This window comes from Schistocerca piceifrons, chromosome X, assembly GCF_021461385.2.
Source record: "Schistocerca piceifrons isolate TAMUIC-IGC-003096 chromosome X, iqSchPice1.1, whole genome shotgun sequence".
Taxonomy (NCBI): Eukaryota; Metazoa; Arthropoda; class Insecta; order Orthoptera; family Acrididae; genus Schistocerca; species Schistocerca piceifrons.
Window position 1 is genome coordinate 703333065 of NC_060149.1, and position 25115 is coordinate 703358179.

General features: G+C 43.9%; 1 long non-coding RNA gene across 2 annotated transcripts in view; it reads left to right on the forward strand.

Annotated features, from left to right (window-relative positions):
* The window catches only part of LOC124723029, a 305630-nt gene that overhangs the window by 102785 nt on the left and 177730 nt on the right, over positions 1 to 25115 (forward strand). For both annotated transcript variants that reach the window (XR_007006483.1, XR_007006482.1), the window contains exons 2-3: positions 15932 to 16041; positions 23540 to 23787. This is a non-coding gene — a long non-coding RNA (uncharacterized LOC124723029). The remainder of the gene's footprint in view (positions 1 to 15931; positions 16042 to 23539; positions 23788 to 25115) is intronic.

The following is a 25115-nucleotide window of genomic DNA, read 5'->3' on the forward strand; positions in this document are numbered from 1 at the left end:
AGACAATTATATTTCGGCCTTTAGCCTGTCATCCTCTGTTTCAGTACCATTTTTGTCACAGTGTGTCTGGACTTTTTTTTTTTTTTTTGTTCCACCTACCGTTTTGACGTGAGACCAAAATTTCTTAGGATTTTCTGCCAAGTCAGTACATAGAACTTTACTTTTGAATTCGCATAGCCCTCCTCACACTACATTTCCCTTCGTGTAATTTTTGTTGTCTGCAAGGCTTTGGCTATGTTTATATATGCTGTGAAGTTCCCTTTGCTTCCACAGCAGTTTTCTAACTCGGTTGTTGTACCACGGTGGCTTTTTTTCTTCTCATACGATCTTGCTTGGCACATACTCATCTAATGCATATTGAACGATGGTTTTGAACTTTGTCCACTGATAATAAACACTATCTGTACTAGAGATAAAACTTTTGCTTTTTGTCACTTTCGCTAAACATAAAAATCTTACAACCTTTTTTAATATTTCTATTTTCGGCTGAAATCACCGATGCTGTAACCGCTTTATGATCGCTGATTCCCAGTTCTGCGTTAACTGTTTCAAATAGTTCGGGTCTGTTTGTCACCAGAAGGTCTAATATGTTATCGCCACGAATCGGTTCTCTGTTTAACTGCTCAAGGTAGTTTTCAGATAATGCACTTAAAAAAATTTCACTGAATTCTTTGTCCCTGCCACCCGTTATAAATGTTTGAGTCTCCCAGTCTACATCCGGTAAATTAAAATCTCCATCCAAAATTATAACATGGTCGGTAAATCTACTCGAAATATTTTCCAAATTTTCCTTCAGGTGTTCTGCCACAACAGCTGCTGTACCAGGGGGCCTATAGAGACATCCAATTACCATGTTTGAGCCTGCTTTAACCGTGACCTTCACCCAAATTATTTCACATTTCGGATCTCCGTCAATTTCTTTCGATACTATTGCAATTTTATCGCTATAAACACGCCTCCCCCTTAACTATCCAGCCTGTCTCTGTGGTATACATTCCAATCCGAGTTTAGAATTTCATTACTGTTTACATCTGGTTTCAGCTAACATTCCGTCCTTAGTACTATGTGGGCATTGTGACCGTTTATTAATGAGAGCAGCTCAGGGACCTTTCTATAGACGCTCGTGCAGTTTACTATTACCACATTAATATTGTCATTCCCTGTTGCGTTTTGCCTACTGATACTTTGTCGCGTCTCAGGAGGCGTCTTGTAGGGCCTAGGGAGGGAATTCTCTAACCTAAAAAACCCACATGTGCACTCCACAAGTACTCCGCTACTCTTGTGGCCGCTTCCTGCGTGTAGCGCACGCCTGACCTATTCAGGGGGACCCTACATTTCTCCACCCGATAGCGGAAGTCGAGAAATTTGCACCCCAGATCTCCTCAGAATCGTCTGAGCCTCTGGTTTAAGCCTTCCACTCGGCTCCAAACCAGAGGACCGCGATCGGTTCTGGGAACGACGCTACGAATAGTTAGCTCAGATTCCACCCCGCGAGCGAGGCTTTCCGCCTTCACCAACTCCGCCAACCGCCTGTATGAACTGAGGATGACCTCTGAACCCAGATCGCAGGTGTTATTGGTGCCGACTTGAGCAACAATTTGCAGTCGGGTGCACCCAGTGCTCTCTATCGCCGCCGGCAGGGCCTCCTCCACATCTGGGATGAAACCCCTCGGCAAGCAGACAGAATGAAAACTGGCCTTCTTCCCCGACCTTTCCGCTATTTCCCTAAAGGGCTCCATCAACCGCCTAACATTGGAGCTCCCAATCATTAATAAACCCCTCCCCCCGTGTGCCTACTCGTTCCTTGCTGAAGGAGCGGCCACATGTCAAATCACAGGCAGAGTGGGCGATGCCACACGGCCAGCCTCCACATTGACCCTCCGCCACGTGCGACGCGAACACCGTTAAACCCGCCACCCCCATTGGGGAGAGGGTGGCCCAACCGCGCCCGGTACCCGCGAAGATGTCTCGACAGCAGGGACCGTGGGTGAAGCATGTAACACCTGGGGTGTACCATGCGATGCACCAGACTCCCCACTGCCGCTACACTGCGAGGCAGCAGCCTGAAGACGGCTGACAATGGCCATCAGCACGTTCAGCTGTTCGTGAACAGTGGCCATCTCCTCCAGCGTCCGTACACAGCAGTCACACATCCTATCCATCCTAAGAAATCAACAATTTACTGTAGAGAGTTAAGTAATCAACATTTAACTAGACTGCTAATTCACTAAAGGCGGCTGATGCTGACTAAACTGTTGTTACTAGACACCTCTTGTTGGAAACATTGAAAGTAAACACTAACTGTCTCTGGACTGTATTCAAAACAAATACGAAATCTATGGAACACTATTACTAGTACTCGAAAAGTAAAGCTTCCTAAAAGCAAAAACACACGGAAAAAGAAGTGACAAGTAAGAAAAACACAGTTAATACTTCAACGAAATCATCACGTTGGTCTTGCTTCACGACTCCATGCAGGTAACATGTGACGTGTTCAAGTCATCAGTCGGAATCTTGTAGAACGGTCCATGGGTGACTGCTACTGCTGCTGCGAGATCGTCTACATTTTTGAGACCGGTTGACACGCGCAGATAGTGAAACCTCTTCAATGGTGAGTCCATTTCGAACTGTTTGTTGCCGACCAGTAAGCACATCGTCGTCCAGACTGTCTCCCCGTTGGGAAAAATTTCGGTGCCACCTAAACACAACACTGCGAGTCAATGCACCGTCCCGTAAACGCATCATCTGAAACGCTTAGGTAGCGGTTTTGCCTGATTCTGGCAGAACCTGATATTTGTCGGTTGTCCCAACTACGACAATCTCGAGTATTGAGGCGTGCAGTCAAATCACCGTCACAACAACCGTAATTCTGCTTACAGTGCATTCATTCAACTATCTCTTACTGGGATGAGAGATTAACTGACAAGGTACCATATCACGATACTGTCTGTGAGCTCTAGTTTACAACACGACCGCTATGCACTCAGTCTCAGAACTTAATGACTGAACAACTTATTTGAAGAAGGCTTTCCACTTACTTATGATACACAAAAGGTGGTGTATGTTTGCACTCTCCCTCGATTTTTTGGAGTGCTTTTGCAATGCGAACTGATATCCGAACCTAAGTCTATACTTCTTTCACTTGCGTTGTATGAGCGGGGGGGGGGGGGGGGGTGGCACTTGACTTATCCCGCACCTCATTCCACTTTTCTTGCCTCATTAGAGAATGGTGCGCCGGTAAAACGACTGTCGGGAATCATCTATAAGAGCTTCAATTTCTCAGACTTGTAGTATCTTCATCGTTTTGATAGATGTCCTTGCATAGAAGTAATATAGGTTTCTTGAAATTATTGCAACCAGTCATCTTTTATTTTGTGGCTAAGTGTGTGAACTACAGTAAAATTAACGTCACTGGAAAGTCAACCAACGGATAATAATAACTCTGCATGATTCCCACACTGCTGCAAACAATCAGTAAACATGTACCATCTGGTGATGAATCGCTAGGTGGTTAGAAACCGGTAATGGGATAAGAAGAACTGAAGAAAAAAAACAAAAGGCGACTGGTTGCAGTAATTTCAAGAAAATTTTACTCATAACAGTCGCAGTTTTCCTCATACATAATGCATAAAAGTTTTAGAAGTAATACTTTGTTTGACTCTTCTCGAAATGTGAGCTTTCAGTATTTTAACAGTAGGCGACTTTTTGATGCCCAGCACCAGCCACTGGAGACACATCAGCATATCAGAGATGCTTACGAAACGATTCTTTGACGATGGCCACTATTCTTCTTTGAGTCATCTCTTCTTTCTTCCTTATTTGCATCTGGCAAGGGCCTCAGGCTGCTGCACAATACTCAAAAAAAAAAAAAAAACCGTACAAAGGTTTCGTAAGCTACCTCATTTGTGGGTGGTTGTCATTTCTTAAAATTTTACCAGGCTTTTATCGTTACTGCATCTAGTAGTAGGTGGTCATTTTTCAGTTTACGTCATTGTGGGCGCATTCTCCACTAAATTTACCTATAGAGACTGTTTGCAGTGACTGATGACATGATGTATAATTGAACAGCAGTAGTATTTCCACTTATTTATGCACATTACATTATATCTGTTATGTCGTCTCGTTGTCTCTGTAGAGCTGTACCACGGGAAGCAAGGAGAGAATATTGTTTGATGACCAGTATCCTCTTTCTGTAACACAAACGGCATGCATAGATTAATTGGGTTCTTTATTCATAAGAATGGAAAGTTTTCTTAACTCAAAATATTCGTTGTGGTACAAGATCTTCTGTATAGTCCACGTTAGCCTCACTGCTGGTGTAGTGCAAAGTCCGATATGTTCGCAATTACGGTTGCTATGTGCTGCCTATCCATGTGTTAGTTGCAGAACTAACTCCTACTGCGATTTCCGCTTGGCTGCGACTGATGACACTGGAACTTAATCGGTGCGACAGATTGCGACAGACTGCCCTCCGGTCCGTGGCGACGATCTGAATACTGGCGGCCGAGAGGGCGTTGTCGGCGCGTTTCCTGTGTGTCTGTTGTTGGCCTCTATCTATCGTCTCGCACCTCTTTGCCGCATGGTGTGCTAGCGCCAGCTTACGCCAACACAATATTCCTTACGGTTGAGTCGACTGCCTGTCCCGATACCTAGCATTGATATTCTGGCGGCCTTCATGCATGATGATTCTGTTTTCCAGGGGTGCCACTTTCATATACACAGAAAGCCTCATAGAGTGCTCTATAAATTTCCACCAGGTCATATATCCATACGCAAGTAGTAACAACACCATAATACTACAGGTGGGTATGCCCAAAACTGTTTATACTTTTCTGCTTTCTCTCCATTAAGAACAAAGTCTAGATCTCAATGATAAGCGGGTGCTCGATGAATATTTTACTAATAGAATCCAGTACAATATACTAGACGACGAATGTCCAACAGGAAAGGAGGTAAGATCGTCTGCGTCACAAGAAAGCTTGCAAGTGGGCTAGTGCCTTCGGAGATTCGACTGCCAGAGCAAGCAGCAGCTCTTCTTCTGTTTCTTCCGCCTTTGCCCCGCATCGGCGCAGGGTCGGCATCATTATTAAGGAATTTTGCAAAGTTAATTTTAAGGGGTGGCCGGATGCCCTTCTTAATGCTATCTGATTATCTCACCGAACGGTAATGTGCTCCCCAATTGTCTGCGTGTAGTCTTGTTCATGTGGAAGTGAGTGAAAGTTTTTCGAAATGTTTGCAGATCGTGTAACCAAAGCAAGACTTTGGCGCCAGCTCAGTATTCAGCTAGTGGGATGTGGTAAAGCGCCTAAAAGCCACATCCAGGCTGGCCGGAACACATATCCTTGTCGTTAATCTTCCGTGTGTATATGATCCGGGGCCGGTGCACCTCCCTGTCCCGGAAGCTTCCCCTTGAAATGACGGCTATACTGGGGGGTGCAAGTATTATCTATAAACCATGATTTAGTAACACTATACCTTGTTAAAAACAAATACCTGATGTAATAAACGATTTCGTAACGCATATTAATTTGAAAAAGAAGAGCAGATTAACTCAATAGCTTCAACTTACAAAATAACACGCAACTAATAATAAGTAGGCATATACCGTAAAACTGAACTTCAAGCGCTGTTAAAAATCACTCATAAGATCGAACAAAATAACAAGAGGATAATAGTGAGTCCGACTTTATCTCTTCTCCTGACTGGTTGAAATATTAAATGTCGTGCATATTACTTCGTTGACTCTCGCCTTCTCTGACGCATGTAGGAATCCATTGGCGTTAGTGGGGTCTGAAATGTATCGTGCAACACGGCGGTGTGTAACCTAATTATGTCGGTGTACTGCGAGACCCTAAGAAAACTGAAAGCGCGATTTCGAAGAGTTCGTTCTGACATGGAGCACCCTTCCCTTCAGCCGGCCAGAGTGGCCGAGCAGTTGTAGGCGCTACAGTCTGGAACCGCGCGACCACTACGGTCGCAGGTTCGAATCCTGCCTCGGGCATGGATGTGTGTGATGTCCTTAGGTTAGTTAGATTTAAGTAGTTCTAAGTTCTAAGGGACTGATGACCTCAGAAGTTAAGTCTCGTAGCGCTCAGAGCCATATAAACCCTTCCCTTCAGCATGATAATATCTGAGCACAAACGAACGCCGCGACATCTGCAACAATCCGACGCCTTCGGTTCACTATCATCGATCACCCCCCATACATTCCCAACTTTTCCCTATCCGATTTTCATACATTTCTAAAACTTAAACATCACCATCGAGGACTGCATTTTGATAGTGATAAAGCGATGAAGGCAGAGGTAGTGGCTCCATCAAGGAAGTCAAACATTCTACAGTGACGCTATCAGCTACCTGGTTTCTTCCTGGGAAAAGTTTTTCGTGCGTAGCGTGACTGTGTTGAGAAATAAACATACAGACGTAAAGAATAAAGAAATAGAATGTTAATAAAGTTCATTTAAAAAGCTTTAAGGTATAGAAAAATAGGAGGAATTACTTTTCAGCACATCCTCGAATATATCCAGTTTTATTTTATGATGACATTCTCTAGACCTTTTAGGCGCAGCTTGTATGTTGAACCATTCATGAATATTCCCGTTGCCAACGTCGCTTATGTCCGTGTATTTCCACATATCGTCTCTAAAATGACATCGGTAGAGAGCAGTGTCCCGCTAAGGCGAAGGTACGAGTTCTGAACCTTGCCCGGACACTCAGTTTTAACCTGCTTGAAAGTTTCAAACCAGTGTTCCTTGGTTACAGGGTGAAGATTAGTTCTGGGAGTTATCTCCCAGGTTTTTGCATTCATGAGATTCATTGATTGCTCAAAATTCACGGTAAATATAAAGGAAACCAGTGTGTCGCCCGCTGCTGGAACGAGTGCAGTACCTATGTCTCCGATAGTACTGACACAAATGAATTTCTAATGATCCACACTTAATTCGGCGGCGATCTGGCTCATGACTCAGTCGAGGTAACGTGAACACTTGAGGCCATCCTGTGTGACTATTTAGACGTGTGGAAAAATTTCTTCCGCGAAGTATACGATCCACCCTAGATACTGTAACGGAAACTGTTTATTGTGTTATATCTGATATATTAGGTCTACAACTTTGCTTCCGCCGTTTTGCAATAGACGGCAGTAGTGGAAAGTAGTGGTGCAAGTCGTTTGTCGTCAGTGTAATATAGTAAGCGTAGGCATTTGAGAACTTAACGCCATCAAAATATCAGTCGATTTTTAATTGCATCATAAAGTTATTCTCGACTGAATACGTTAACTTATGAGCCCATTTCTCGTCGTCTGCGGGAGGCTTTAATTTTCTGCTTTGATATGAAGAAATCTGCGGCTGAGGCTCATAAGAAGCTGGGTAAGACCTATGATGAGACGCCTGTTAGTGACAGAACTTCGCAGAAAATTGTTTCCATGCTTCAAGAATGGTGTTTTTGACGTTGAAGACCGGCAAGGTTGTGAAAGAGAGAAAACTTTCAAGGCCACTGCAACCGACGGGGACAATCATAGGAGATCGTTATCGAAGGCAACTGATGTGTTTGAGCCGAGTACTGAAAGACATGAAAAAATGATTTTGCAGCATGACAGTGCACGGCCCCATGTCGAAAATCCCGTCAAAACGTACTTGGAAACGTTGAAATGGTAAGTTCTACCCCACCCGCTGTATTCTCCAGATATTCCTCCCTCTGACTGACACCTTTCTCGATCTATCACACACGACCTAGCTGACAGCACTTGCGGTCATATGAACAAGTGCAAAATTGGACCGATTCATGGTTCTCCTCTAAAGACGCCCAGTTTATACACTGCGGGATTCGTATGCTGCCCTCAAGCTAGGAAAAAGGAGTGGACAACGATGGCAAAAACTTTGAATCGTAAATTTTTTGTAAGTTTTTCACAGTAAAGTCTCGGACACCGAGTAAAAACGGCGGAAGCAAAGTTGTAGACCTAGTAATACGTCCAACATGTCTATCACCTATTATCATCCCACATTCAAAGTCGGTTAACTCGTACCATACACCCACCTTTACTACATATAAATCTCTAATACGTTGTTCACACACTGATGTCCCAAATCATAATGATCACTGCCCACCGGGACAAAGAATACCGACTGCTGGCGTTGCGGGCACGTGACAAGGTAAGGAAAGTATTTAAGTGGAGCAGAGACGGATGGGAATAGTTTTACCGACGATATGACCCCAAACTGGGAAAGCAACAGACATAAGCATCTTTGCCAAAGGGCAAATTTTCATGGCCCGGCGCCTGAGAACGAGCATATCAGAACGGCGAAGCTGGTGACTGTTAGCGTTCTACTGCCGCGAGCGCCAATGAAAAGTGATTGACGGACGGTGAAACCGCTAGTAGGCGACAACGTGTTGGACGCTACGCCTCATCATAGAACGAGGAGGTCGGAGCTTTCCTGCCGTGTAAAACTGGATAGACGCTATCTGTGTCATACGCAACGACAGAGTACAATACTGCAGCAGGCACCAGTGTTTCGAAGCACACTGTTAAGCACACATGGCTCAACATGAGGCAACGCAGCAGACGACCTCTATGCTTCCCCATGTTGATTCAACGGCATCGCCAACTAAGACTGCAGTGGGCACATTATCATCGAAACTGGACCGTGGAACAAAGGAAACATGTCAGCTGTTTGCATGAATCATGTTTGCTGTTTCAGTAACCTACAACGGACTTCACATATCCATGCCACGGGACAACCAGTGCTGTATTGCGGCGGACTATTATGTAGGTGCCGACCAGAGTGGCCGAGCGGTTCTAGGCGCTACAGTCTGGAACCGCGCGACCGCTACGGTCGCAGGTTCGAATCCTGCCTCGGGCATGGATGTGTGTGATGTCCTTAGGTTAGTTAGGTTTAAGTAGTTCTAAGTTCTAGGGGACTGATGACCTCAGTAGTTAAGTCCCATAGTGCTCAGAGCCATTTTATTATGTAGGTGGTCATAATGTTTTGGCTCCTCACTGTATATCCTGCTCACACACGCGCCATGCGCCGGATCTAGTTAGCCACCCCAGTCGGGTGTCACACACGGTACATCTTCAGATCGGACAACCTCTACCGTGGCTTTTGGTCACTCTGCAGACTCACAGTGCTTACGTACCGTGCGGTACTCTGTACATCTCAAGCACTCGCATGTACGGTCATCGTGAGGAAATCGTCAAAAGTGTTTCTGTACGGATTTAGTTAAATCTATACACAGTGTTTTTCTGATTGACAGTAATTTTTTGGGAAAAAGAGGTGGCATGTATGCTACAATAGTTATTCGCTCTTAATTTGATCAACATCTGTCCACAGATCCATCCAATGAAAGTGGAGCAGGAGAATCGTATGGCGATAGTCTACGTCCAGCGTAGCACTCCACGCAAATACTGTGGGCGTGACGCAGCCTGCTATTGATTTCTGGTCGGCGCCAGAGGCAGCTGTGAGGAGCTCCAGTCTAGGGTGCGAGCACTGGCTGATGACGAGGAACTTTGCGCCAATACCTCTCCTTCCGTTACATGAAATGCTTCACAGTTGCGAATGTGGGCAACCATCAGCTTTTTAATGGAATGACAGTGATAATTTGAGCCGAACCTATATTCGAACCCGGATTTCCCTCTCATTGCAAGCGGTCACCTTACAATTATGCTAGCCGAGTAGACCTCACAGCCAGATCCCAACTTCCAAATGTCGTCAACTATGTGTCTAAAACCTGCACAAGTACATCCATCATGTATATTCCCGTACAGGAAGACATTTTAAATGAAAGCCTGTGTTCTTCAGGAACACCATGCAAGGTCCCTTTGGAGACGAATGCATGTCCGAAGGAACATTGCATCGTGTTTATGAACACAGGCACTGAAATATCGTATTCTCCTTCCTTTGCCGGATAAATACACTGAAGAGAAAACTAAACTGGTACAGCTGCATAATATCGCGTAGGGCCCCCGCGAGCACGCAGAGGAGCCGTAACATGACGTGGCGTGGACTCGGCTAATGTCTGAAATAGTTCAAACTGGTTCAAATGGCTCTGAGCACTATGGGACTTAACTTCTGAGGTCATCAGTCCCCTAGAACGTAGAACTACTTAAACCTAACTAACCTAAGGACATCACACACATCCATGCCCGAGGCAGGATTCGAACCTGCGACCGTAGCGGTCGTGCGTTCCAAACTGCAGCGCATAGAACCGCTCGGCCACTCCGGCCGGCCGTCTGAAGTAGTGTTGGAGGGAACTGACACCATGAATTCTGCAGGGCTGTCCATAAATCCGTAAGACTAAGAGGGGGTGGACATCTCTTATGAACAGCACCTTGCAAGGCATTCCAGATATACTCAATTATGTTAATGTCTGGGGAGTTTGGTTGCCAGCGAAAGTGTTTAAACTCAGGAGAGTGTTCCTGGAGCTACTCTGCAGCAATTGTAGACGTGTGGGGTGTCGCATTGTCCAGCTGGAATCGCCCAAATACGTCGGAACGCACAATGGACATGAATGGATGCAGGTAATCAGACAGGATGCGTACGTACGTGTCACCTGTCCGAGTCGTGTCTAGACGTATCACTTCAACTGCACACGCCCCATACCGTTACTGAGCCTCTAGTAGCTTGAACAGTCCTCTGCTGCCATGCAGGGTCCATGGAGTCCTGAGGTTGTCTCCATACTCGTACATGTCCATCCACTCGATACAATTTGAAACGAGACTCGCCTGACCAGGCAACATGTTTCCAGTCATCAACAGGCCATTGTCGGTATTGGCGGGTGCAGGCGAGGCATAAAGCTTTGTGTCGTGCGGTCATCAAGGGTATACGAGTGGGCCTTCGGCTCCGAAAGCCCATATCGATGATGTTTCGTTGAATGGTTCGCGCGCTGACACTTGTTGATGGCCCAGCACTGAAATCTGTAGCAATTTGCGGAAGGGTTGCACTTCTCTCACTTTGAGCGATTCTCTTCAGTCGTCGTTAGTCCCTTTGTTGCAGGATCTTTTTCCGGCCGCAGCGATGTCGGAGATTTGATGTTTTACCGGATTCCTGATATTCATGGTACACTCGTGAAATGGTCGTACCGGAGAATCCTCACTTCATTTCTATCTCGGATATTCTGTCCCATCGCTCGTGCAGCGACTGTAACACCACGTCCAAACTCACTGAAATCTTGACAACCTGTCACTGTAGCAGCAGTAACCGATCTAACAACTGTGCCAGACGTGTTCTAAAGACGTGGCCGACCGCAATGCTGAATTGTGCCTGTCTACATTTCTCTGTGTTTGAATACGTAACACTATACGAATTTCTTTGGCGCTTCAGTGTGTTTACAGTACAATGTTGTCACCAATAGGTTTCCAACTGTCTGTCTTTGAGTTGAATACTATCGCCAAATTGTGTGTTATTGACTATGGCTAGTAAACAAAACATTCAACACCCGTTACTTATTAAATCAGGGCAGAAGTATACTAAAATACATGCGTAAACTCATAATCAAAAAAATATTAGTTTTTAAGTCAGGAGACAGTTACGCAGTCATCATGTCAGAAAAGGTCTACACATTATATAGCGACGACTTTATTAAGCTTCCACGTGATAAAGGATTAGAAGCTGCGAAGGGTGTTATCATTTAGAAGTCTGGTTGTCATCAGATGGTAGAAAACGGATGATATGAAAAACCAAATTATTCCAGAGTAAATGTGCAATACTTCAACTGAAATAGGAAAACCATAAATACTGCCTACAAGACCACAGTTGAAAACTTGGCTTTTTAGGACCTAAGCTGCAGATACTTGAGAACTAAAGAAGATTACTCGCATTGGAAATGGACTTCGGAAACAGAAGGTAGATCGTGACGGCTTGGCACGGTCAAGATACATTTCAGCAAACAACTGCACCACTGACCTAAAGGTTTGGTGACGTTTCCCCTAAACAAAAACCATATCCTCTTCTTCGACTGTCGTGTACACTAAAAATCTGCATAGTTTCACGAGCTATTGTCTGATCGCTACAACAGCAGAGGGCTTCAGCGGCACGGGTTAAATACGAAACGAATACCTGGCACAAATGTTTGCTCACATTTGGAACAGTAGTGAGGGTGTTCCTACGACCTCTCAGCTTTACGACAGGTCAGTGGTTTGAGACGGTATATCTTGTTGCTATTTCGTAAATTTCAACGCATGCCACGTCCTTCCGGTACTCTTCGAAAGCACTTTCAACTGCCACAGAAAAAGTTAGATACTTCCATTAAAAATAATCCGTTATAATTCGACGGTTATAAACGTTAACAATTACTGGCGTGCATCAGAAAAATTCGACAAGGTGTCAGTTGTTACAAGTAAAAATCACACTTGTATACATTTACTCGTTTTGGATATATTTTGTTTCGAGTGATTCAACTTGGGTGCATCAGTCTGCATGTTCAAAAGTTTGTGGGAGGATTTTCAACTATAGTGTAAAGGAAAAAAATATACGTTTTTCACCTTTTTTACGTCTTCATGGACCACGTCACGAAGGATCTGTGGGAAGAGTGTTAGTGTGTCCATTCTTTCCAAGAGATTTTTTTTTTTTTATTTTGCGCTTCATTGAAATTGTGCACACTATGGTTCTATGGAACGATCTGAGTATCTACTCCCTGGTAATCGCATAACAGAGTTGGTTGTTAAGTGCGAAGCAAACTATTTCACCAGAGTCCAGGTTTATATTAAAACAAAGACAAAAGACAAAACCACGCAGTGTCAGTATTTGAGTGCATTCACATATATAGAATCTAGACGAAGACGTGATCCTAAAACAGTAAATAGAGACTATCGAGCTTACTCGTGCAAATATGTACACATCAAAAGAGTTTTGCATCATCCCGGTTCCCAGAACTCCTGACGATAGACGTTGACTATGGATATTGTATCACAGTCCCTTTGACTGTTCAGAGATGTCACTAAACCCACCCAAAGATGTAAACAACCATGCATGAGAAGCGCCTCTTACACGGAGGAGTTCCAACAGCCGATCAGTTCCAGTCATTCCATCAGGAAGGAGGTACACGGCTCGTGTTGTCTGTAGTTAACCATGCCTAGACGGTCAGTACCACGGTTCGATCCGTCCGCATTGTTATTTTGTACCAGAAAGGGCTCTCAACAAGAGAAGGGTCCAGGCGTGTCGGAGTGAACCAAAACGGCGTTGTTCGGACATGGGGGAGATACAGAGAGACAGGAACTGTCGATAACATGCCTCGCTCAGGCCGCCGAAGGGCTACTACTGCAGTGGATGACCGCTACCTACGGATTATGGCTCTGAGGAACCCTGATAGCAACGCTTTTCGTACAGCCACAGGATATCTTGTTACAACTCAAACTGTGCGCGATAGGCTCCATGATGCGCAACTTCACCCCCGACGTCCATGGCGATGTCGGCGATGTCCATCTTTGCAGCCACGACACCATGCAGCGCGGTATAGATGGGCCCAACAACGTGCCGAATGGACCGCTCAGTATTGGCATCACGTTCGCTTCACCGATGAGTGTCGCATATACCTTCAACCACATAATCGTCGGAGACGTGTTTGGAGGCAATCCGGTCAGGCTGAACGCCTTACACACACTTTCCAGCGAGTACAGCAAGGTGGAGGTTCCCTAATGTTTTGGAGTGGCATTATGTGGTGCCGACGTACGCCACTGGTGGTCCCGGAAGGCGCCGTAACGGCTGTACGATACGTGAATGCCATTCTTCGATCGATAGTGCAACCATATCGGCAGCATATTGGCGAGGCATTCGTCTTAATGGAAGACAAGTCGCTCCCTCCATCGTGCACATCTTGTGAATGACTTTCTTCAGGATAACGACATCGCTCGACTAGAGTGGCCAGCATGTTCTCCAGACATGAACACTATCGAACATGCCTGGGGTAGATTGAAAAGGGCTGTTTATGGACGACGTTACCCACCAACTACTCTGGTGGATCTACTCCCAATCGCCGTTGATGAGTGGGACAATCCTGACCAACAATGCCTTGATGAACTTGTGGATAGTATACCACGAAGAATACACGCATGCATCAATGCAAGAGGACGTGCTACTGGGTATTAGAGGTACCGGTGTGTACAGCAACCTGGACCACCACCTCTGAAGGTCTCACTGTATGATGGCACAACATGCAATGTGTGGTTTTCATGGGCAATAAAAAGGGCGGAAATGATGTTTATGTTGATCTCTATTCCAATTTTCTGTACAGGTTCCGGAACTCTCGGAACCGAGGTGATGCAAAACTTTTTTTAATTGTGTAGGATGAGGTAAGGTGACTTCGAGACAACAGATTTTGTCACATGATGGATAAGAAGATGTGTCATTGACATTTGACAAGTCTGTGCTCGGCTCCACCCGTCGGAGGTTCGAGACCTCCCTCGCGCATGGGTGTGTGTGTTGTCCTTAGCGTAAGTTAGTTTAAGTTAGATTAAGTAGTGCGTGAGCTGAGGGACCGATGACGTCAGCAGTTTGGTCCCATAAGACCTTACCATAAATTTCCAAAAGTCTCTGCTAAAAACGTCGTCATAATCTTCATTTTCAATCTAGGTCATACATTTTTATCATTTTTCCCTTCATATATCACGGTCTTGTCTCTATTTTCGTTTTTAACTTTTCAGTTCTAGAGGGACTTTTCATGGATGTTTCCACTGTTGATGTTCGTTCAATATTCTGCTATCTTTCGATTTCTTTTGTGCGATGGCTATAAAATTTTCTGTTCCAGCATCAACATTTTTCATTCTGCCTGACGTATTATATCGATTAGTAACTATTAAAAATTTTCACGTCCGCAATTTAGCAATGCCAATAGTTCCTGTTTAAATTCAATGATGTAGGTTCTTACAGCAGTGTCAGAGTAGTAACCATCTTGAAAATTTTCAGACATGTCTTTTTACGTGTTTTATTGTTTAGATGCTTACTGGTTTCATCGCCTTCCCCTTAAGCCCCCATATCGTGAACATAATACGTACAACATTCAAGTTTTCATTATGTTTCATTTGTGCTTATGTTTTCATAATGACAGTTTTACTTCAAAAAAGATTTTTGTCTCAGAGACACTATTACCTATTCCCTAGCCGATATTTTCACACCGTATTTGTGACGTGTTGTGTTCCTATTTCGAAGTCATTTTCTCCTCAGAATACCAATGTGAAGTTGTCAAAATAAGTAACTGATTTGTGCGTAGAGAACTGATTCAACTGTATCCATAAAATAATTACATTATCTTTTCTGTAGAACCAGACATCTATCTGTATTTCAAAAGGAGAGGATAAATTGCATGTTTGTCTCAGACCTTCCTTTATAATTATTAGTTCTGCTAACTTGCCACCACCATCAATCACAATTGCTTTATTTACATAAATAATATTAACTTGAAAATGAGAGGCTACTGTTATTGTTGATGATTCATGATGTCCCATTTTTTTCCTTTGATTTTCTTAAAGCCTTTCTCGAAGTCAGCCAAAGATGAACGTGTTTCTAAGTTGACTCCTTATTTTTTTGACACATTGAAGCAAAAAGATATTGCATTGCACGGGAACACGTTTCCCTGAAATCCATTTTTTTCCTCAGTGAGTTGCTTACCCGACGAACTGCGTAGATCATATACAGGCGTAATAATTTCGTTCCTCGCCTGATGTTCGTGAGGAAAAGAAGGAAAAAATACAATAACAGAAAACACATTCGTGAAATCTGTAAATGTTGCGCAGACAACTGATTCCTTCTGTACTGCGTACATACGATTGCGTAATTCTGTCCGAAAGTGAAGTTTCTGCTCATTATTTTGTCAAAGTTCATACGCAAATCGGAATGAACTCCATGAAGCACTATTTTATATTACATCCAGTTACCGAAACTGACACTAACAAGTCAATAAATAGATTGTGTGCGACATTAGGTGATGTCTTCTGTTTCAGGCGTTGTCTGCCAGGAAGAAGACTTGACGTGTATGAATTCCTACTGATCCGGCATAGTCGCTTCCCATCTGTGCAGGAAGACATCAAGATCACTATCGCCTGGCGCAATGGTGAGTGAAAGGTTTAATTTTCTTTCGCCATATGTTGGAATGTTAGCAAGAAGATACTTCACCGACGTAGTAACTGAGAATAATCTTTGAGTTTTGCTATAAGCGTCTGAGTGTTAAGAAAATAATTACCCCTACCATCAAATAGCGCACAAAGGAAAAGACGCTGCTTATAGAAGTGGGAACCTACCCTGTCCAATCACATTGTGACTACCTGTCAAAAGGCTGAAAATCCACCTTTTGGAGCGCGGACCGCTGCGCAACGTGTAGAAATAGTCAGCGAGGTTCTGGAACGAAACGACAGGGATATAAAGCGATACAGACTCCAGGGCACTGGCAGCTGCGCTAGTTTTCTCGGTTTAGGAGCCATGGTGCAAAAAGCCCGATCGAGATGGTCCCGCATATTCCCGTTTGTGTTTTAATCCGGAGAATTTGGTGGCCAGGGAGTACGGTAACTCATCCTGCTGCTCTTTGCACCTCGCATGTAGTCTGAAAGCTGTGTGACACTTTGAATTGTCTTGCTGGTAGATGCCATGATGCCTAGGGAAAATAAATTACATGTAGGGGTCACCATGGTCACCAAGAATGGATCACAATGACGAGATCACCCAGGGAATGTCCTCCCCCCTGTGGCCTCCGGACGATTGTTGCAGGGTGTTTTGCTTTCAGATGCTTCACGCCGTACATGCCAACGGTCATTTCTGCAGTGGAGCATAAAACGTGATTAATCTGTAAAGGTCACCTGTCGCCACTCAGTGGATGTCCCGTTGTGGTACTGGCATGCAAATTCTAGCCTTCGTTGCTGATGAACCGCAGTCAGCATGGGTACATGAGCCAGGACCTGTTACGCAGGCCGACACACAGAAACATTTGCTGAATGCTTGCTGACGAGACACTGTTTGTAGGCCCTTGGTGCATCTGGGAGACGATGGCCACATTAATATGCCATCTCCTTGAGCTCTACCCGTACACACCTCTGAAGCCGTTGTTCATCCTTATCTTGAATGGCCTGGGGTGCACCACAGTTGCCCCGGCGCCTGTTTTGGATAGCGGCATTTTGCCATTCGCCGTATACTTTAACCACGGCAACACGCGAACAGTTTCGGAACTTAGCCGTTTCGGAAATACTTCCACCCTTGGCCCGAAAACCAATGATGATGCTCTTCTGGACGTCTGATAAGTCGCTCTGTTTCAAAATTATGACAACGACTGCACTGCTTCCCCCAGACAGTCTTTATATACTTTCCACTGCTAGTGCTGTCATCTGACGTCTGTGTGTGGTTATTACACGTTGAAATCGAACGAAAGCGATGGTCACATTAATATGCCTGTATCGTGTACTTCACTACACACATCTCCTTGAGCTCCACTAGACTATTTTGTGTATGAGGACAAAAGGAAAAAATATGTATATTTCTGCACTTCGTGTCCCCTGAGCGTGTGAAAAAGCCCCATCGTTGTTGCCTTCTGGCTCAAGAAGACGTCCGTAGTAAGCTGCTCATCCACTGACAGTGAACTGGTGGATCAGCTTCAATCACAGTCGCATACTGATATGCAACGACAAACAATTCCTACCGCACTGGGAGGGACGTATATCATCGTTTAAGGTAGGTAATTTGTGTGAGAGAGTCACGCACTCTTCCATAAACAAGTGTGTACTGATGGGAATTAAAGCTTTGTATCTGGGCTTTAGCTAAATTATTCTCTGTCGGATAAAATCTGTTCAGTTTTCAAGTCGAGTCATTTCAGTCACAATCCTCTATCTTTCGACAGCCGTCCACACATTCATTAGGAGTTTACTGACTACTGTGGCTAGCCAGTCAGCCAAGAGATCATTACTGAGCTATTTTTTTCCACATTGTGGTGGAGCTTAAAACTATGGTCGTTTATCCCATCTACCAGTTTTCCTTTATTTACTTAACACGTGACTTACCTTGGTTCTCTTTGTTTTCTTGTGGTCTGGTAGTTGCCGGCAGTTGAAATGCGCAGCAGGTAGGGCCAACGGGTACTGATCTGCTGATTACCCCAACGCCTGGATGGGAATGTTCAGTGAAATGGTGTCTTTAGTTCTGTTCCAGGCTCTCATAGATGCAGTTTGTCGCACACTGAGAATCGTTTAAAATCTAGAACGTAAACATAGTACGCAACTAACAAATGTTTCCTTGTAATTTAGAAATTAAAATGTTTCATTCAGTGATTTATTTGTTATTTCTCTTCCACATGTGTTTATAAAGGATTCCACAAAGTTTCATTCTCCTGCAGTCACATGTTCTTTATGGGGGTCCTCGCAAGTAGTGATCTATTAATTATAATGATCCTGTACCGTGCCCAGTGAATCGAATATATAAGATAACGCACGTTGCTTTCGACCAAGGTACTCGTGTACCCCGGACTACAGCTGGTGATAGTACGACCGGAACGTAGCGCCAGGCGAAGAGGGTCTGTGTCTTGTCTTTCTTGTCTAGGTTGTATGCCAGACGGTTTGTGGTGGGTGAGGACAGTTCGTCTAATCGTCGTTGCAGTTGACGTCGGAGCATGTGGTGGCTCCTGCTCTTACTCAGGAGGAGCGCCATATGATCAGCTTATAGAGCCAACTGACAGTTCGTGGACTGTGGCACGTCGCTTGTGAAGAGTACATGTAACACCGATCCCAGTACAGCGCGGGTCTCCCTTCGTGTAGATAGTACCGATCCAGTGCGGATGCGGAAGGACCGCCCCTAGAGTACCATGGCACAGTGTGGAAATCATTTCTTACACTACAAGTTCCGTAAGAGGGAAGTACCAGTAGTTCATCACAACATTACTAGACAATGTCGTCTCTTTACTGTAATATGAGGCCACTGTTGTTTCTTTCTTGTTTCCAAAAGGATGTGTATTGTGTATAAAACAATTTCGGAAGAAGAAATTTGAAGTCAATAACTAATTTCCGATTAAAAGTGCACATTTTGAAACTATAAATACTGCCAGAAATAACTGTTTTATCAGATTTTGTCAGTATAAGCGTTAATTTTATGGAGTCCCAGTCGTTCATCTCGTGTCTTCGTATTCTCCATACCTGACACATTATTTCATAAATAACATGATGTCTCACAATGAAAAATGAGGGTCATGGCAACGCAGTATTTTCTTTCACATGTTTTCTGTTAAAAGTTCGTTGATGTGATCATTTTCCGCTGCAAGTATATAAATAAGCCTTTTAGAAAATCAAAAGCCCTTATCCTATTGCAATATTGGATTTTCTTCCCAGAGGCGTTGCGCCTCTTACGTTAAAGACATCTTCATTATTCTTTTTTGAAACATACTTATCTGTCCTTTAATGTAAATATGAAACGCCTCTAAAGGCAAATACTTTACCGCAACAAGAAAAAGGCGTTTTAATTTATAAAACGAATGTTTTTTATTGGTCTTCTTATGAAGCAACCATAATGCGCAGTCAGCTGTTATCTGAACCATAACATAATGCTTATTAAACTACCATAACATGGTTACTCTCCGAGGCTTTAAGCAGAAAGTGTGCAGCATCATTTCATGTTTATGTGAGAAACTTTCTGGCTTCCCATGTAGTGACTGATAGCTCGGTAACCTATGACACACTTCACTATTAATATGTGCACTGGGCGATGATGGTATAAAAGGATCTGCGGCTCTGAGTGAACCTCAGTGGTTGCTGTGTTGAAATATTTGTATGCTGAGCCCAGTGCTTTGCCGCTCATAAGAATACCTTCTTAAAAGTGTGGACACTTAATTTTTTATCCTAGGGGTAGGAAACGTGGAACTGGAGAAAGTAATTTACAGTCAGTTAATTTCTAGAGATGGTTGTCAAAATCTGCTTATTGAGAAATGTTAAGTCTAAAAGTTAAAAACAACGTATTACAAAATAAAAATGTCTTTCACTGTTTAAAGTTATGGTTCAAATGGCTCTGAGCACTATGGGACTTAACATCTGAGGTCATCAGTACCGTTTAAAGTTAATCACACATATTTAATGTGTTATTCTTCAGTTTCTGCACACTGTATTTCATCAATGATAAAACTTCCTAACCTTGCAAATTACAATTTTCTCTAGATTTCACATTAAATTGTAAGTTTTTCCATAACAGGAATAGGTGATTAGATGATTTATAGTGGGTGAAGTTAGATGGTAGGGCCGGAGTCATACTTAATGCGGGGGGCATTTCTAATTTCAAAGTGTGTGAGAATTGATTTCGGACTCCACCTCTTCCTTATATTCGTCCTCACAGTTGAATATTTTATGCTTACTACTCAGATATTGTGTAATTGCTAAAATGTTACTCTTGCTGAGCAAAAATATTTTCCTACCTTTATTAACACTCCTTGTAACACACGTAATCATTGATGATATCGCAGCCCTATGACTACCAAAACTCTCCTCTTCCTAACAGGATTATAAAAGTTCGTGTCTGTTTCTTGCTAGGAGATCGAAGACGTTTCCTCACGAGTCAATTCTCTAAGTATCTGTTCAAAGTAATTTTCATAAAGCCATTATAAATGATCTTACACGAATTCATGTCTCTAACAACATTTTTAATCGCGTGACTGTCACATTCTACAATGGCAAAGTGAATTATCCCATTATTAGAATAGCACGATCGAGAAACTCTCAGGATGTACGGCATGTTCTGTCTTACTATTCTGCTATTACGGTTCCCGGCACAAGAAGTCCATGAAAACATCCGATTACCATGATTGACCAACCTTTGATACTTAAATGCGTCCAGATTATTTCTCATGCGGAATCCGTGATAACCTCACTAGTCTTGTGGCATGAGCTTCAAGCAAGCCTTCGCAGCCAACTGGGTGACATGCGGGCAGCCACTGACGTAACTCTGCAGCTGGGCTCTGCTATACTGCTGATACAGCACCTTGCATCGTGACATTCTGCCCTCGGTGACTGACTAGGCTGTTGCAGTAACACAAAGTGGCATTTCCATAGCCTACCACACGATGGGCGTTTATTTCTTGTCATAACACAACTGACTGCCACGAGTTTAAGTGTTCCCAGCTCGGCCAGAAGCAGCATCCATTTGGCGTCATGCATTCATTCGACCGGCGCAGCTCTGCGCCAGTCATCGAACGAACATAGGACTAAGCTACTCTAGCCTCATCGAACAGCATCATTAACTAGCCGAAGTTGCTGATCTGCAAGTGGCCAACTAGCATCGATGATTCCAGGGTTCCAACAGGATGCACATATGCGAGGACGCCCAGAGCGTGCCATCACCTGACACTCCAGTTAGTCTCAAAGGGTATTGGGTTCGGCGTGTAGCCTGCGCAGGTTCAGCCAGCGAGTCAGAGTCGATGGCCTTCCGCCTGGCTTGGCCTTACGCCAGCAAGTCCGCAAAACCTCTTGGATGAGCTTCGTCGCTGCCTGCCGCTAACTGCCGGTGCCTCAGCACACATCACCCTCTGTCTTCTAGCCATAATAGGTACCTGGGTCAATGAAGTCAGAGTACTCTATAGAAGGCGAAAATGTTCCTGTTGACTGAACGTTCTTGGCTCCTTCTTCGCCACAGTACCGTCGAACCTATTCCACAACTACCGCACACGCAACACTGCAGCAAAAACCGGTCAGCCTGTAACGTAGAAGTCAGAAGAGGCTACCATTTGCGTCTAACCTGTCTTTGTGAAATATATTTTAGTCTAACTTTAGAAAATCGTCACTATTCAATTCGAGTTTCAGTTAACTTTTTGTTATTAATAAAATGCGTGCTTTTTGATCTGCAGAAATTCATACCATATCTGCGACGTTACCATGAATGCTACTTCAGTCTGCTTCTCTATTCCCGATCTGTGCGGACGAACGCTCTGAGTTCAATGTGACTGATATAGCTCCAATTTCGGCAGGCAGTTCATTACTAACCCGAAAGATGGTTCTTTTAACCAAATAAACCGCCATGTTCACGCCACATATGCTTTGCTATAAGAGTAGCCGTAAAGTTCTGGATCCTAAAATGCGAAATTCGCATCCGAGATGGTCGCAAATTCGTCCGAGCCTTGGTTTTTACTACTAATAACAGGCTTCACTTCAGAGCAGGGCGACCGACTCTGGATACGATGCTGCAAGCAGTTAACTGCTCTTGCAACCTGCATGCAACGCTATCTGCCTTCACCAACCCAACCAAACGCCTAAGTGAATAGAACTCAGGCACTAAGCATCACTCGTGCCAACACGAGCTTCAGTTTGCAGCTGTGTGCAACCCAGTGTTTTCAATAGCCATCAGCAGAGCCCCCTCCACATCTCGAATGAGACGTCTCAGCAAACATAACGAATGTACACTGGTCTCCATTCCCGACTTGCTGCTATTCCCATTAGCAGCAGTATTACCCACTTAACGTTGGTGCTAACGATTACCAACCTGCCCATCCTCTGTGCTGTTTCTACTTGTCAGGAAAACGGGTCACTCGCCCAACAGACGAAGCATCCCTTACTGGCTCAGGTATGTTATCAATACTAGGCATCACCTTGTAACTGTTGCTGAGGTTTAAGAGGACAGCTGTGTAGCCAGATCCACTTAACCATATTCAAAGATTTGGAGGTCAGTAAGCCCATGTAATATTATGCCTCATGTGAGGTAACGGGCGAATTATGGCGCCCTGAAAATATTCTAAGTTCGGCGTTGGTGTGGCCGAGCTGGGGCCTCTCGGTGGGTCACGGCCCGGCAGCAACCACGTGGTGCCGAACATTAGCTTAGCAACCGCGTGATGCCGCACAATGGCCGGTCCAGCCACGTGGCTGGGAATTCCATGGTGACGCTGTGTTGATGAAGGAGACTCGCTGGAAGTGCCAAACATGGCGGACTTTGTGAAACCTTAATGGCAGATATTTCACAGTTCGTAAAGAAGTTAATAGTAGCCAGATGAATCATGATACCTCAAAGAGAAACATCTACATTACCATTATTTGCACGACGATTCTGATGGTGTAATCAGATTCTCAATATCTTTATTAGTTTAAAGCTTATTATCTAACAATGAATTACACAAGTAACACCCAGCAACGAATTTCCAAAATCTAAACGATTATTCAGATTTTGTCGATCGACGTGTCTTTAGAAAGCTATTAGTGTAAACCTAAATTGGTATAAATTACAGGCAAGTAGCTTGAATAGTACATGAGTTATTGGAGGTCAAAGTGGCCGATAACTATCCATTGCGTCAGGCCATAAGTACTCCACAGTGACACGAAAAACGGTAACACCATGTTTAGAAATATATTTATTCGTCTATGTCTTTGTTTATATCCGATATATACTATTCATGAAGAAATTGGTCAATTATTTACTGTGTTTTAGAAAACACAGAGACATAGGCTACTGACTTACTTCTGTTCTATTCTTTTGATATATGTTTATTTAATTGTTATGTATTTAATAATGTGTTTTATAGCGTGTTTATGGTCCAACCATAGGAATATTTATTTAATTTCAATTATTTAAATGTAAATCCAGTATTTCATATGTGTTTCATTATGTTTGTGTAGGTGCGTTGGCTTGAAGACATGGCGCGAGCGCTCTAGCCAATCACAGCGCTCGTGAATGGGGAGCCTGGATGAAAGCGGGAGGTGATTTAGTACAGCGCAGGACACGGAGAGGGCGGCAAAGACTTGGACAGTGGAGCAATTTGCACGTGGTCGCAAATATTTCAGAGTGCCGACGTGTGCTCTTGTGTGATTTCCGTGGCTTCTGCAGTGAAGACGTAGTGCGCATTTAGAAGTGTATATCTCGTCAGGTATGTTGTTGTTGTTCATAACTAATTATGGGCAGTAGGAATCTATGGTTTCCCTGTTACTCAACTTATATTTTATTTAACTGCCGGACCATCGACACCAATAAGTGTTTTGCACAAATATACCACATTCTCAAAAGTAATTCTACTATCGTACTCACCATTTAAAGTCGTTAAAATAGTACCTGCAGATTTTATTTAGTTGCAATCTTTCATTTATAAGTTTCTACATTAATTCGCAATTACCGATTGATAGGAACCTTCGACCATTCGAGTCATATGCGTATTCATATTGTATACTGTAGACTCAGCAGTATTTGGTTTGTAATGCGGCAACTAGACAACGAAACCAGCCAAAACGTTTAATATTGTAACTTTGAGTCGGAAGGTACATAGCTGAGGGCCATCACACCACCATCTTTTCATTTCCTTTTTCGAAAGCCCGCACTCCCCACACCATAACACTGATCCACGAAAACGATGTTCGATAATGTCCCAGGGAGTTCCCACCTCCCGCAATTTGAAGGTTCATAATGAACCCAGAAGCACTGGAACATGACCGTACACTCACAGCTCGTGGCTATTTTTGACACTATACTCCTTCCCCATGTTAGTCTTTTGGGGAGTGGTTTCGGCGCTGGATTCGTTTTTGTGGATGATATTGCGTGATCGGATCGGACAGCGTGGGTAGAGGAGCTTTTGTAACGAATGGACTGGCCTACCGGTTTCCCCGACTTAATTCCAATCGAGAACGTGCAGGATGTGCTGGGCAGTCGTTTTGCAGCACCCACACGTGCACCAACGACAATCCAGTCGCGCTGGTACAGGAACGGAACATCCTACCACAAGAAATCCGTACCAACTTTGTGACCAGCTTGGGGGTACATTGCACAGCATGCATTGCAGTCTGTGGTGATCACACACATTAAGACCCACGTCTCGCCTTTGGCAATGTCCAGGGAACCACCAGGAAATGCGCTGACTTCAGTGGACGCACAGTCTTTGAATAAAGGTCTCCACATCTACTTGAGTACTCTGCAATTTTCACTTAAGTGCTTGGCAGAGGGTTCATCGAACCACATTCATACTATTTCTCTACCGTTCCTCTCTCCGGCAGCATGTGGAAAAAATGTATACACAAATCTTTCCATACGAGCTCTGATTTCTTATTTTGTTATGAAACTCATTTTCCCTGTATAGGCTGAGAGCAGTAAAATATTTTCTCATTTAGATGAAAAAGTTTGTGATTGAAATTTCGTGATAAGATCTCGCCGCAACGAAAAACGCAGTTTTAATTATTGGGATGCATGCCCAGCGATTTTTACTCAGCG